Genomic DNA, 13932 nt, shown 5'->3' with positions numbered 1-13932 from the left:
ACCAGGTGGTCACCTTTGTAAACCGGGACGGGTGGGTAGGCGAGCAGCTGTGCATATGCGTGCAGCCGCAGGAGCACACTGCCTTCTGGGGTGCTCCCGTTTCCCACCCTGTGACAGGGCGTGAAACAGGAGCGCCCTAGAAGGCAGTGCTCCTGCAACCACGTGTGCGGGAGGCTGCCGCACTGCCTTGCGCCCCAGAAGGCAGTGCAGCAGCCTTCCAAAAATCGGGACACTTCAAAAAACCCGCGGGACGCGGGACAAATTGTCTTAAGGTGGGACTATCCCGCCAAAAACGGGACGTCTGGTCACCGTACCCTAGCCCAGCTCCCAAGGATTTACATAAGAATTAAAACTCAATATGAGATTTATACAAAGCATTAAAATCCAAAAAAGCTTGAAAAATACAAATAGAAAAATTGTATAGCATTGAAATACAGCAACAAAATAATAATGTATTTAATTGTGTAATTAAGGCAAAGTCAAGTTGAAACTATGAGGGGATTTGGGTCTCTGTATCCTGACCCCAACTTCCCTGGTTGTCTTCCATCCAATTACTAACCATGACGGACCCTGCTTAGCTTCTAAGATCTGGCAAGGTCAGGCTAGCCTGGGTTATCCAGGTTAATCTGAGCCATTAGTTTAGGAAATAAATGGCCATGGACTGCAGTGCTATTTATATTCCACCTGTCTCCCATGTGGATTGCCAGGTAGTTTTCATAAGTTCCCAGGAGGTCTAGAGAGACCAGACCTGGATCGGTTGAGCTTTAGTGCACCTTCTGCGTCCTGAGCTTTCAACCATGCCCTGGGACCATCCTGCTCAGATAACACTGCGAGGTTCATACAAATAGATAGCGGAAAGATTTAAGCTGGGTACTGGCTTTTCATTGTGATGGGTTACCTGTATGTGCTCAATTTAAATAGTTTCAATAAGCCTTTATTGGCATACAGAACATACAATATAATACAATTAAAATTACTAGATAAAACTTCACACTGGATCATAAGTTCAGTTCGCAAACCTCAGCCAGAAACTTTGCCACTGCGAGACAACAGTCAAGGTCATTACAGTTTAAGAGCATATTGACTTTATCAAGCTCTGTCAGGGTTTTCAAAGAGTCAATGATTTGTAATAATAAGCTGGATCTTGGATTCTGGTAAAGTGGGCAGTGGAGGAGAATGTGCGCAATGGAATCCAACTGCCCTGGACTGCAGGGGCAAAGCCTCTGATCGTTTGGTAGACCCTTGAGTCTTCCTCGATGGAGCGGGGATGGCATAATGTTAAATCTGACCAGCATACTCTGGTTTCTCTTCAGATCGTATAAATCTTTCGCCTTTTACCTGTAGGTGCAGAAGGTAGCTGCTGGGTCAAGCCTTCAACTATTTATCACAAGCTGGAGGAAAACATTGCCTAGCACGCAGCAGCTCAAGGCCAATTGCTCGGGGACATGCATACTGCCAAGAGAAGTCAACCTAACATCTCCTGGAAGCCCACACAATAACTGCACTGCTCCGTTCTCTGCCTTCAGCGGGGACGTAATTACAAGGACTGATCTCGGCAGCTTGGATTCGCTTCCGCGGAAAAAAAGGCCCGCCTTCTTCCTAGGGCAAAAGGATTTTGCAATGGATATTTCTTCCTTCCGAAACACGGCTGTTGTACGATCAGGACAATAGTTATGAGAAGATATATGGATTATGGATAATGCAGGCTCTTTGGTTAGCATAATCAGCAGTGAATGAAACATATTAATTGGCTCCCGTAATCCTCTCTGTAAAATCTTTACATAATTATTTTCCATTGAATTTTTATAGATTCCCCCCCCCCCTTCCCTTCTCTGGAGCAGTATTAAAGAGTTGTTTCTAAACAGGCATAAAATAGCAACCACGGAGAGAGTGAAACTATTGAGCTCGCTTGACAAATGAAGGTGCTTGTAAAGACGTGGAAAACATGCCGGCGTGCAGCATCCAATTAGCCGGAATAAAGGCAGTCCTAATTAGGACTGCTAACTCTGGTTTGGGGAATTCCTGCGGATTTGGAGACAGTGCCCGGGATGTGTGGGCTTTGGGGCACATTTGGAATGATGACACGGCATGATGGGCACAGCCACCAAAGGGTGGCTGCAAAATGTCTCAGGAGGCCAGCCCCAAAAATGATTGCCATAGCTTAACATCAATAACACAGTGCAGATCAGGGCAGTGGTGGGATCCAAAAATTTTAGTAACAGGTTCCCACGGTGGTGGGATTCAAACTGTGGTGTAGCGCCAATGGGGCTGGATGGGGCACAACGGGGGTGTGGCCGGGCATTCCGGGGTGGGGCATTCCTGGGTGGGGCTGTGGCAAGGACGCAGCCGCTGCACCGGTCCTTGGGCGGGAAACGAATGCACGCAGGCGCAGGCTGCCACTCACACCGTGCACCTCCTGCTAGACTGCTTCAAATTCTGCGCGCTATTGCTGAGAGGAGGGGCGTAACTAAGGCAAAAATCAAGTGGCAAAATCACCTATTAGTAACCCCCTCTCGGCACACACAAATATTTAGTAACCTACTCTCGAGAACCTGTGAGAACCTGCTGGATCCCACCTCTGGATCAGGGGTCTCCAACCTATGGCCTTGCAGATGTTCATGGACTATGATTCCCACCAGCCCCTGTCAGCATGGCCAATCGGCAGAGCTGATGGGAATTGCAGTCCGTCAACATCTGGATGGCCATAGGTTGGAGACTCCTAGTGTAGATCCTTCTGTCGGTGGTGGCGGCTGCCAAAGCAACATTTTTTTTTAAAAAAAAAAACACTGAACAGCTGATCAACTCTTCAATGGTTAATAAGAAGCCTTGCTGGACAAAAGCCCTATCTAGCTCCACCCACTTCTTAAAAACACTTGGCAGGCATTAGAAACGGTGTCAACAGGCACCATGTGCCCATGGCTACCATGCTGAGGATTCCTGTTCTAACCAGTAGACCGCACTGCCTCTCAAAGAGCCTCTTGCACCAGGGGAGAGCTGCTTCCTATGACAGAAAATGGTTCTTCTAGCAGGACGGATGTTTAGGACCTAACCCAGCGAATTGTCTCCTGTAATGATTTTAAATGTTGTGTGTGTTTCTTTAAAATGAGAGGTAAGCTGTAGAAGAAGAGAAGAAGAAGAGCTTGGATTTATATCCCCCCTTCCTCTCCTGTAGGAGACTCAAAGGGGCGTACAATCTCCTAGCCCTTCCCCCCTCACAACAAACACCCTGTGAGGTGGGTGGGGCTGAGAGAGCTCCGAGAAGCTGTGACTAGCCCAAGGTCACCCAGCTGGCGTGTGTGGGAGTGTACAGGCTAATCTGAATTCCCCAGATAAGCCTCCACAGCTCAGGTGGCAGAGCAGGGAATCAAACCCGGTTCCTCCAGATTAGATACACGAGCTCTTAACCTCCTACGCCACTGCGGGGCAGACCCCCACAACCATTTTGGGGCTTGAGTTTCAACAGGAAGGGGGCGGGGTAAAATGAGAGGTAAGTTGTGGAAAGAGCGAGGTGATTGGTTGGAGAGTGACTGTGAAACGTCCATGTTGAACTGAGAGAGAGAGAGAGAGAGGCTGGCTGCCTGTGCTAAATTTATGGTGTTATATGAAGTATAGAATTGCCAAAGAAATTGCAAGAAACACTGAGAGGCTAGAAATGGAGTCAAACCCTAATATTGTCTCAGAGATGTCAAGGAGTTGTGAGCGTGGATTGATGTAAAGTGCAAGCCACCCCAGTAGAAATTGTTTCCTCAGTTTATTTTGTATGTTGCAAATTATTTCTTGAAAACTTTAACCAAAGAATATATGTCAGTAAAATTTGAACGTGTTAAATGAGCCTGGAATGCCAGGCGAGTAATTTCCTCAGGACCACGTAGCCGTTCGAAACTGTTTTAAAGCTTGGTCGCACAACTTCAGGAGAAGTTACAAAGGCATTTGGAAGTAAACTCCTGGTGGCAGTGAAATAGAGCTAGAAGAAGAAGAAGAAGAGTTTGGATTTATATCCCCCCTTTCTCTCCTGTAGGAGACTCAAAGGGGCTTACAATCTCCCTGCCCTTCCCCCCTCACAACAAACACCCTGTGAGGTAGGTGGGGCTGAGAGAGTTCAGAAGAACTGTGACTAGCCCAAGGTCACCCAGCTGGTGTGTGTGGGAGTGTACAGGCTAATCTGAATTCCCCAGAGAAGCCTCCACAGCTCAGGCGGCAGAGCTGGGAATCAAACCCGGGTCCTCCAGATTAGTTACATGAGCTCTTAACCTCCTATGCCACTGCTGCTCCTAGAGAAAGAAAGGAATAAGGAAACATTATTTTGCACCTATTATATTCATTTACAAAGAAATAAGAGAGTAGGCATTGCACCCCTCCCTTCCCAAAGACCCATATATGCTCTCGATATTTTTCCCCAGCACATCCCTGCAATTTTATAGCATCACTGTTTATGTTTCGCGCACTTGCATGAAGATCCTAAACATCTCAGTACATCTCATCACCAGATATACAGGTGTTACCCCTCGAAAGGGCACGTCTTTTAAGACGAATGTATTGTGCTGAAAACAAATACCGCTTGGAAATCAGGATAGGGAACTCACCATCCACCAGCAGCCCTACCAAGAAAAAAGTGCACACTTCAATTCCAGGCTGCCGGGGACTGCTTGCAAAGTGACTCCTGGCACTCCCGGCTTGCCACAAATCACGTTTCATCTGCCCAGGGGATGGGCAAAATATAAGAACATAAGAACATAAGAACTAGCCTGCTGGATCAGACCAGAGTCCATCTAGTCCAGCTCTCTGCTACTTGCAGTGGCCCGCCAGGTGCCATTGGGAGCTCACATGCAGGATGTGAAAGCAATGGGCTTCTGCTGCTGTTGCTCCCGAGCACCTGGACTGTTAAGGCATTTGCAATCTCAGATCAAAGAGGATCAAGATTGGTAGCCATAAATCGACTTCTCCTCCATAAATCTGTCCAAGCCCCTTTTAAAGCTATCCAGGTTAGTGGCCATTGCCACCTCCTGTGGCAGCATATTCCAAACACCAATCACGTTGCGGGAAGAAGTGTTTCCTTTTATTAGTCCTAATTCTTCCCCCCAGCATTTTCAATGAATGCCCCCTGGTTCTAGTATTGTGGGAAAGAGAGAAAAATTTCTCTCTGTCAACATTTTCTACCCCATGCATGATTTTATAGACTTCAATCATATTCCCCCTCAGACGTCTCCTCTCCAAACTAAAGAGTCCCAAACGCTGCAGCCTCTCCTCATAAGGAAGGTGCTCCAGTCCCTCAATCATCCTCGTTGCTCTTCTCTGCACTTTTTCTATCTCTTCAATATCCTTTTTGAGATGTGGCGACCAGAACTGAACACAGGACTCCAAGTGCGGTCGTACCACTCCTTTATATAAGGGTATGACAATCTTTGCAGTTTTATTCTCAATTCCTTTCCTAATTATCCCCAGCATAGAGTTTGCCTTTTTCACAGCTGCCATGCATTGAGTTGACATTCCCATGGAACTATCAACTAAGATGCCCAAATCAACTAAGACGCCCCAAATAACACCGGAGGACCTTGGCATCTTCCTGCAATTCCATTCCACAAACATGGGGCTTGATATTTGCAGCTTGCTTCCATCGGAGAGATATTCTGCAGCAAGTTTTATCGCGTTGTTAAAAGACATGGTTGATAATAAGGAAGGTAGAGCAGGAAAGGGGTTGATAGATAGGGAACCAAAGCACAGTGCCCCTTGGGTGACATTCATAGCCCCCCCCCCTTTTCATTTTTAATTCATTCTGCTCTCTAAAAGTACTACTCAAATCAAGGCTGTTCCTCATTGATATAATGTTCGTTCTGGGTAGCAATTTGCATTTCCAAGTAAGGCAGACCGCAAGGACCGTAGGTAAGCAGAGATAACATCCTTCTAAAATTCATTGATTTCTCCTTAAAGTGCCTTAGAGTATAACTCTGCTTAGGAGGGCGCTGCAAAATTGCCAAAATAGCGCACAGGACTGTGGCAAGAGATAGCGGGGATGTGCCCAGGAGAAATGTATTGATGAATAAGTGTATTTGTCCCAAAGAAAAGTGGGAGTGGATGATGATGATGATGATGATGATTAGTTCAATTTGATAAACCGCCCTACCCCCAGAGCTGTAGAGATGCTCCATGTCTATGAGACAGTCTGCAAAACTACCCATCCCAAGGGGAAACTCCCCTAAAGAGAGGCAGTATGTATAATAGTTAGTGTCGGACTAGTCCTGAGAAACCCAGGTTTGAACCTCCATTCTTCAGTGGAGAAGAAGGGAACCTCCCCATCCCTTCAGTGGAAGCTCACTGGTAATCTTGGGCCAGTCGCACACTCTCAGCCTAGCCTACCTTGCAGGGCTGTGCCATTAAAGTGGAGAAGAGAAAGATGGGAGTTGTTTAATCCTCATTGAGGAGAAAGAAGGGATTTAAATAGGATTGCTGGCTCTAGGTTGGGAAATATCTGGAGGCTTTTGGGTGGAGCCTGAGGAAGGCGGGGTTTGGGGAGGTGAGGGACTTCAAAGGAGCCTACTCACCTTCTGTGTTCAGCAGAGGCTAATTTACTGGTGGTCCCCAGCCCCTCCATGATGCGGCTGGCTTCCACACAGGCCAGGGCCTTTACGGCCCTGGCCCCGGCCTGGTGGAACACTCTTCCTCCAGCTGTCCGGGCCCTATGGGATCTTGGTGAATTCCACAGGGCCTGTAAGACTGAGTTGTTCCGCCAGGCCTTTGGAGCAACCAGCCACTGAGTATGGTGCCCCTGCTCGATTACATCTAGATTACCCTCCTATGGAGGAGTCCGGCCGCTCCCTTGGGGAGGGTTTTAAGGGAAAGGGTTTACTGGGCACCTTCTATTATGGTATTACCGCTGTTTTAAATGAAATTTAGTATGTTTTAATGATGGAGCTTCTATGGGTTGCTGTTGTTTTAATTGTATAGTTTGCTCCCGAACTTGTTTGTATTAGTTCTGTTGTACACCGCCCGGAGCCCCTTGGGGATAGGGTGGTATAAAAATCTAAATAATAAATAAATAATAATACCTTAGAGATCACCTTCCAAAGCGGCCATTTCCTCCAGGTAAACTGATCTCTGTCACTTGGAGACTGGTTATAACCCCAGGAGGCAAACTAATACATTAAAATAGAGCTGAGTGTGAAATCAGTGACAGAAGCATGCCAATCCCAAGGCTTGCCCAGGAAAGCAGCTTGGGGTGCGAAATCAAGGGATTAAAAGTGTTGCTGGAATGTAGCATTTCAGACTGCTGGTGGAAGATAGAAGTTGGAATGCTTCACTACAATGCGTGTTTATGTAATAATGATAACAATAAATGTCGAATCCCCACTTGAAATTTGCACGCAGTTCCAAACTTGTTCGTTGTGAAACCGTGTCCTCTTCATCGGAGTTTCTCCCTCCCCACCACAGCAAGCACACAGCAGACACACCCGGTTGCAGAACTCTTAGCAATCCCCACAACCAGGCGAGCTCGCTTCTCCAGTTTCCCCTGATTGGCTGGCGAGCCTTTTCCCACTGTGGAAACGTACATTGTAGGGGCATGATAAAAAAAAACCAGCGTGTAAAAGTTTAATGTTTAACTGTTTAACTGTGCAAACAGTTAATCATTACCTGTGTGAACCATTAACGATTCAAAGTTACACGTTTGACTGTTTAACGTTTGCATCCCCTTCTGCTGGCTGATCGCAAAAGCAGAAATGAAACCAAGGAAAGGCTGTGTGTGCCTCGCAGCGCTGATTGGTTGCCCAAATTCTGTGTCACACTCCAGGGCGGGAAACGAGTCAGGGTTTCAACCCTCATCCCTCCCCTCGGATCAGCTCTTAATTGTGTTAATGGGGTCCATGCCACTTGCAACCAGGTCCTGCCGGAACGTGGATTAACAGGGAGAACGAGCGCCAGAAACGGAATTTGCCATGCAAGCAATGGGGAGGTCGTCCCTCAAACCTGGTTAGTTTGTGTTCTGAAACCTGGCTAAGACGGTAGTGGGGATTTGACCAAAGATCGTCAGGGACAAAAGATGACCCTTGTTTATTAAAAAACATTTATATGTCACCTTTACACCCAAAGAGGGTCCCCACGGTGGCAAATATCAGACATTAAAACATTTGTTGTTTCCGTAGCATATTGTTTTTGCCTCTGTGGATGGATATTTTCATGGATCAACCTGCAATCATACAGACCAGATCAATGTCTTTTCTGCCTGCACAGCTTACCACAGATTTTCCCAAGAGTCAAACCTTGTTTCTTGGAAATATTATCTGTGAAATCATTCCACACACCTCTTTTACTTCGATTGCTTTGCCTTCCCCTTTAGTTGCATTTATTCTGCACACAAGTTCTATGTGGAATTGACAAAGCTGATCCAATCAACTACACTTGTTTGTATCTCTGCCTCAGTGATACATCACTACTTCAATATGACAAAGAGCAAATGCTTTTTTAAAAAAAAAATGGAGGAGGAAGAGAAAATGGCTGAAGGGGAAGTTGGACAACTACATGGGAGTGTGGATAAGGGGCAGGTGTTTGGTGGGGTAGAGAAATAAAGACTGTTACAAGTCAAAGAAAAAACCACCTAGCGTGTAAACAACTCATGAGGAAAAGGCTCATGATTCTGCTACATGTATACAATGTATACAATGAATTAATCTATCATTATCTTATCCTGCTATTCCTCCAATGGGCTCAAGGTGGTGCACATAGTTTTCCTGCATGGTGTAGTGGTTAAGAGCAGGTGCACTCTAATCTGGAGAACTAGGTTTGATTCCCCGCTCTGCCACTTGAGCTATGGAGCGGTTATGTGATTAGCACTCCAACACACGCCAGCTGGGTGACCTTGAGCTAGTCACAGTTCTTCTGAGCTCTCTCAGCCCCACCTACCTCACAGGATGTTTGTTGTGAGGGGGGGAAAGGGAAAGGAGTTTGTAAGCCCCTTTGAGCCTCCTTGCAGGAAAGAAAGGGGGGATATCAATCCAACTGCTCCAACCCCTTTCTGCCTGAGGGAAGCAGATAATACTCTCCTGCTATTGAAAGAACTTTTACTACAATCAACATTTCTGTGTGGTAATAAAACATTTATTAACAAAATTGGTTCAAGGTAAACAGAAGCGTAAGGCGCAGCATGGGGGTCTGATCTTGTGGTATGTGTACTGGGCAGTCAACAGTGCTGTCCCCCAGACACCTAAATTTTTCTCAGCACGCCTGCCGATGAAAAATTATAATGCACACTGGAGCAGCTGTGAGATTCCAGACGGGCGGTCACCACTTCCTGAAGACTCTTTGCTGCCAGGGGCGCAAGCCATCTAAGCCCACGTCTGGTCAGGTGACCCCTTGGCTTGCTCCACCCCAAACCTCGTGAGGAGGTTCCACCACAGCGGGTCTTTTGCCCACTGCCCCCCAGCTAAAGATCAGTCCCCCATGCACAAAACTGAAGAGGCGCGAGACCTGCCCCGTCGGCCCCTCCCCCGCAAAAGCGTGCGCTTACCTCTGTGTGTGTTGGGGGGTAGTCGATCAAACGCGTACACTTCGACAAATGAGGAGGTGGGGAGGCCGAGCTCAGGCCTAAATAGGCCGCCCGGCCCCACCTCCCTGGATGACGTAAGGGCGCCAAGCGTCACTGCCTGGCGCCCGAGACCCACTGGGCCCTGCGTTGCTGTCAAGCTAAAGCCTTGCGAGCCCAGAAGACCTCGCAAGGCAGGGGGAGGGTAGGAGGCAGCACCATGGAGGCTTTCCCTTCCCCATCAGCAATGGCAGCTGCGGTAAGTCACAGCTGTTCCTTCTTCTTTTCCATTTTATCTTCTTAACAACCCTGTGTGACAGGTGAAGTTTGCAGGGTCAACCAGCTCACAAGTCAGCCAACCAGCTTCATGACGCTGGATCTGAATCTAGACCTCCCCATCCCTAACTCTCTGACAAGACTGCCAGGGATAACAAATAGGGGGATAATGGAAGACAGATTCTCTTTAGGGCAGAGTATTGTGCTGCTGAAAAGGTCAATCCACTATGTACGGTGTCAAAGCATATGGAAGGACCACATGCAGAGGTGGGATCCAGCAGGTTCTCACCAGTTCCCGAGAGTGGGTTACTAATTATTTGTATGTGCCGAGAGGGGGTTACTAATTGGGTCTGCTTTTCCGTTAGCAATTCCATTAGGTCCAAAAATCATAAAGCCCTGTTGTTTCCTGTGTGGCTGGTTAGCGAAGGTAGAAAACGGGATAATTCTCCCTGTTGGGTTGTTTTAAAAACATGTTTCAGAAATATGGTCAAGTTCCTTGTTTAAGGAAAGGATCCTTCTTTTGATTTCTAGCAACAAAATTAAGTATTTGAAAGTATTAAGTATTTGACAGGCAGTCAATTAGAGGAGAAGTAGTTGTTTCTGTTGGCAGTAGACGATAGGACTTGCTATGAGTTTAAATTATGGACAGAAAGATACCAGCTGGAAATTAGGAACTTTTTTTTTACAGTAAGAGTTTTTTACAGTAACAGAGAAATTATCAATACCCCACCCCCGGAATGCCTGGCCACGCCCCTGTCATGCCTCGCCCAGTCCCATTGGTGCTACGCCACTGTTTGAATCCCACCACCATGAGAACCTGTTACTAAAATTTTTGGATTCCACCACTGACTACATGGATATGTATTTTTGGTTCCTTCAATGTTTGGTTGCCCTTTTAGTGCCATTTCTGTGCAACGAAAGTCAAAACAGGCGTCATTGTAATGGCAATATTTAATTCAAATTGGCAAAATAATGGTTGCAGCATGATGAATCCCTGGTTTAAAAAAATGAATTTTTGAATCAAACCCGTACTTTGCAAAAATAAAGCAACATCCCTACCCTTTTGTAAATGCTGCTTATTCAGCCTCGTTCTGCCAATCATTCCAGGTGTACATTTTGTCTTGATCACAGACACAGAAATGTCTTCCTTAATAGATAATAAAAAGCTTAACCAAAGATCATCTTTTCATTGCCAGCGCTGCTTCGGTGCGCATATGAAGTCAATGGGATTTACTTCTGAATAAACAAGCGTGGCGCAGAGCTGCATTTCTGAGTGGTTTCAGATCCAACTCGGCCTATTGCCTCAGGAAACACAAATAATTAAACCTAAAGCTGGTGGCGTGCTTTATTCAAGGCAAATAAACTATTGCCTCCGGTTTTCCAACCTAGCCAAGGTTCAGGATACTGTTCTGCAGAGCTTGCCAGACGGAATTCGGTAGGTTTACAGGTCCCCCCTTCCACCAGTGGGGGATGGGGCCAATGTTGCCAGATTCAGATTGAGCAACTCCTGGAATCTGGGGGACGGGGTCTGGAGAGGACAGGGACCTCAGGGGGGTACGATGCCGTGGAGTCCACCCTCCAAAGATCCATTTTCTCCAAAGGAAGTGTTCTCTTGTGTATCTAATTATCTGCTCTGCCACTTGAGCTGTGGAGGCTTCTCTGGGGAATTCAGATTAGCCTGTGCACTCCCACACATGCCAGCTGGGTGACCTTGGGCTAGTCACAGCTTCCTGGAGCTCTCTCAACCCCACCTACCTCACCGGGTGTTTGTTTTGAGGGGGGAAGGGCAAGGAGATTGTAAGCCCCTTTGAGTCTCCTACAGGAGAGAAAGGGGGGATATAAATCCAAACTCCTCCTTCTCCTTCTCCTTCTCCTTCTCCTTCTCCTTCTCCTCCTCCTCCTCCTCCTGCTCCTCCTGCTCCTCCTGCTCCTTCTCCTTCTCCTTCTCCTTCTCCTTCTCCTTCTCCTTCTCCTTCTCCTTCTCCTTCTCCTTCTCCTTCTCCTTCTCCTCCTCCTCCTCCTCTAGATATGAGCTGTCATTTGAGGCAATTCCCCAGGTCCCACCTGGAGGTTGGCATTTCCTTTGACATATGTCATCAGCATAGGTATTGGGCAAGCAGCCTTTTCTGTTCATCTCTCTTGTCCGCATCTGGGGAATTTGGGAAATTAAGCATCTCTAGTCCTCCCCAGTCCCTTTCTGAGAAAGCAGAAGAAACTGCTTGAAGACCCCTGCTGTTTTTTGAGAGCGGACCTCTTTGCGAACTCTTCTCAGACTGCCGAATTCTATGCAACAGCATCCACACAGGCTAATAGCTATCCTCCTTCTCACCCTTGAGTTGCATCCCGTGGAATATTTTCATATACCCAGCAGTCCTTGCTGGAAGCGGAAGTACTAGAATTATTTGCAGCCAGATGTGCAGATACTTTCCTAGGTGAAGAACCACAGGACACACTCTGGATTGAATTGGGCCACAGCCCTTTATTGAATGCTGAAGCTGAGTGAACAAGAGGAGTGCATCTTAACCGCCGGTCAGCATCACAACTGACCCGGCACCAACCCCAATCCCTGTTGCGGTGAACTGATAGGTCCCAGGCCGCCAGGCGTTTGCCCCTGGCGGCCCCCTAACTGCTGGGTCGTTGGGCTCCCCTGCAGAGGCCTTCCCTGCATGCACTCATTCCAAGCCCTGTTCAGAGGCCCCGATCCGCAGGGAGGTCCGTTGCGTGATTTTGTCCTCCCCACAAGGATGTGCTCCTCTGCTCAAGCCGCTAGGGCTGTGACGTAAGTGGCAGCACAACCCCGTCCCAAGAGGGAGGGAGGGTGGGTCAGTTTGCCAAAGGCACCAAAAGAGGCGGAGGCCACTGCATGCTGCCTGTTATATAGGGAGCGTGCTCCACCCATTGTGCGTGACGCACGACATTGCTGAGTGGAAAGGCTCCGCAGTACGGCTGCCCAGGGCTATGCATACTCTGTGCATGGAGTTGACTGCGTGCCCTGCCCCCTGTCGCAATTACGGGCCTTGTTGATTCAAGTGCCGTCATTTGTTGCCGTCTGCTTGTGCTAAGTGAAAGAAATTGTATCTCCAGTATCTCTTTCTTGCGTGGAAGACATAGTGTGAGACATTAATTTTTATATATATATATATATTTTAATTTTCTCAGATAAAAAGACAAAACATACAACACACACAAACATAAACATATAGAAAGAAAAACAAACAAAATACAGTCCATATAGTGACTTCCAGCTATTTCATCTTTTACTCTAACTTCAATGCATACAGTTAACACATTGATTCAGTAATTTTTTCTCAAATGTCTTCTGGTATTACAATGGACTGTTTTATTGAGATTTGTGTGTGACATTTGTTCTGATACAATTTCAAAGAAAAACCCAGTCAGATCATTCAAACCCTCTGTTGTATATTCCAAAAATATGCAAGGTTATTTGGTCTTCTACCCAGAGGACCCAAGCTAAGCAGTATTGACCTTGGTTAGTATTTGGATGGGAGACCACCAAGGAAGTCGATGCTGTATTGAGACAGACAATACCAAACCACCTCTGTTCATCCCTTGCCTTGAAAACCCTACCAGATAGCTAAAAGTCAGCTGTGACTGGATGGGTTTTTCTACCATCACAACCTTCACCACCACCAGAGTAGACTTTAGGCCTTTGGTACTTCCAATTCCAGCCTCAGATCTTGACTTTAATGATCTTGAGTTGCAGAACAATCATCCATGCCAACTTCAACCGAATCTCCTGTTCATGGAGTAGGATTGCAGGTATTCCCCGGCTACCATTGGGAGGGGGGCTTAGCAGCTGCTGGTGATCCATTTAGAATTACCCCAAACAAAAACATTTTGAGGCTAGAAAATCAAATGGGAAACACTCCCTTAACATGCATTTTAATTATACCACTTTATTGTACAGCTAAAGCTACATATATTATATAATTTCTTTTCAAAACTAGTCATTAAATATCAACGATCATAACCATATATGTGATACAGCATACATTGAAAATGCTGGGGGGGGGGGGAGAATTAGGACTAATAAAAGGAAACACTTCTTCATGCAACGTGTGATTGGTGTTTGGAATATGCTGCCACGGGAGGTGGTGATGGCCACTAACCTGGATAGCTTTAAA

The sequence above is a fragment of the Sphaerodactylus townsendi genome, linkage group LG08 (genome assembly GCF_021028975.2).
Source record: "Sphaerodactylus townsendi isolate TG3544 linkage group LG08, MPM_Stown_v2.3, whole genome shotgun sequence".
Lineage (NCBI taxonomy): Eukaryota > Metazoa > Chordata > Lepidosauria > Squamata > Sphaerodactylidae > Sphaerodactylus > Sphaerodactylus townsendi.
The sequence above is the reverse complement of the archived record's forward strand: the minus strand, read 5'-3'. Positions refer to the sequence as shown.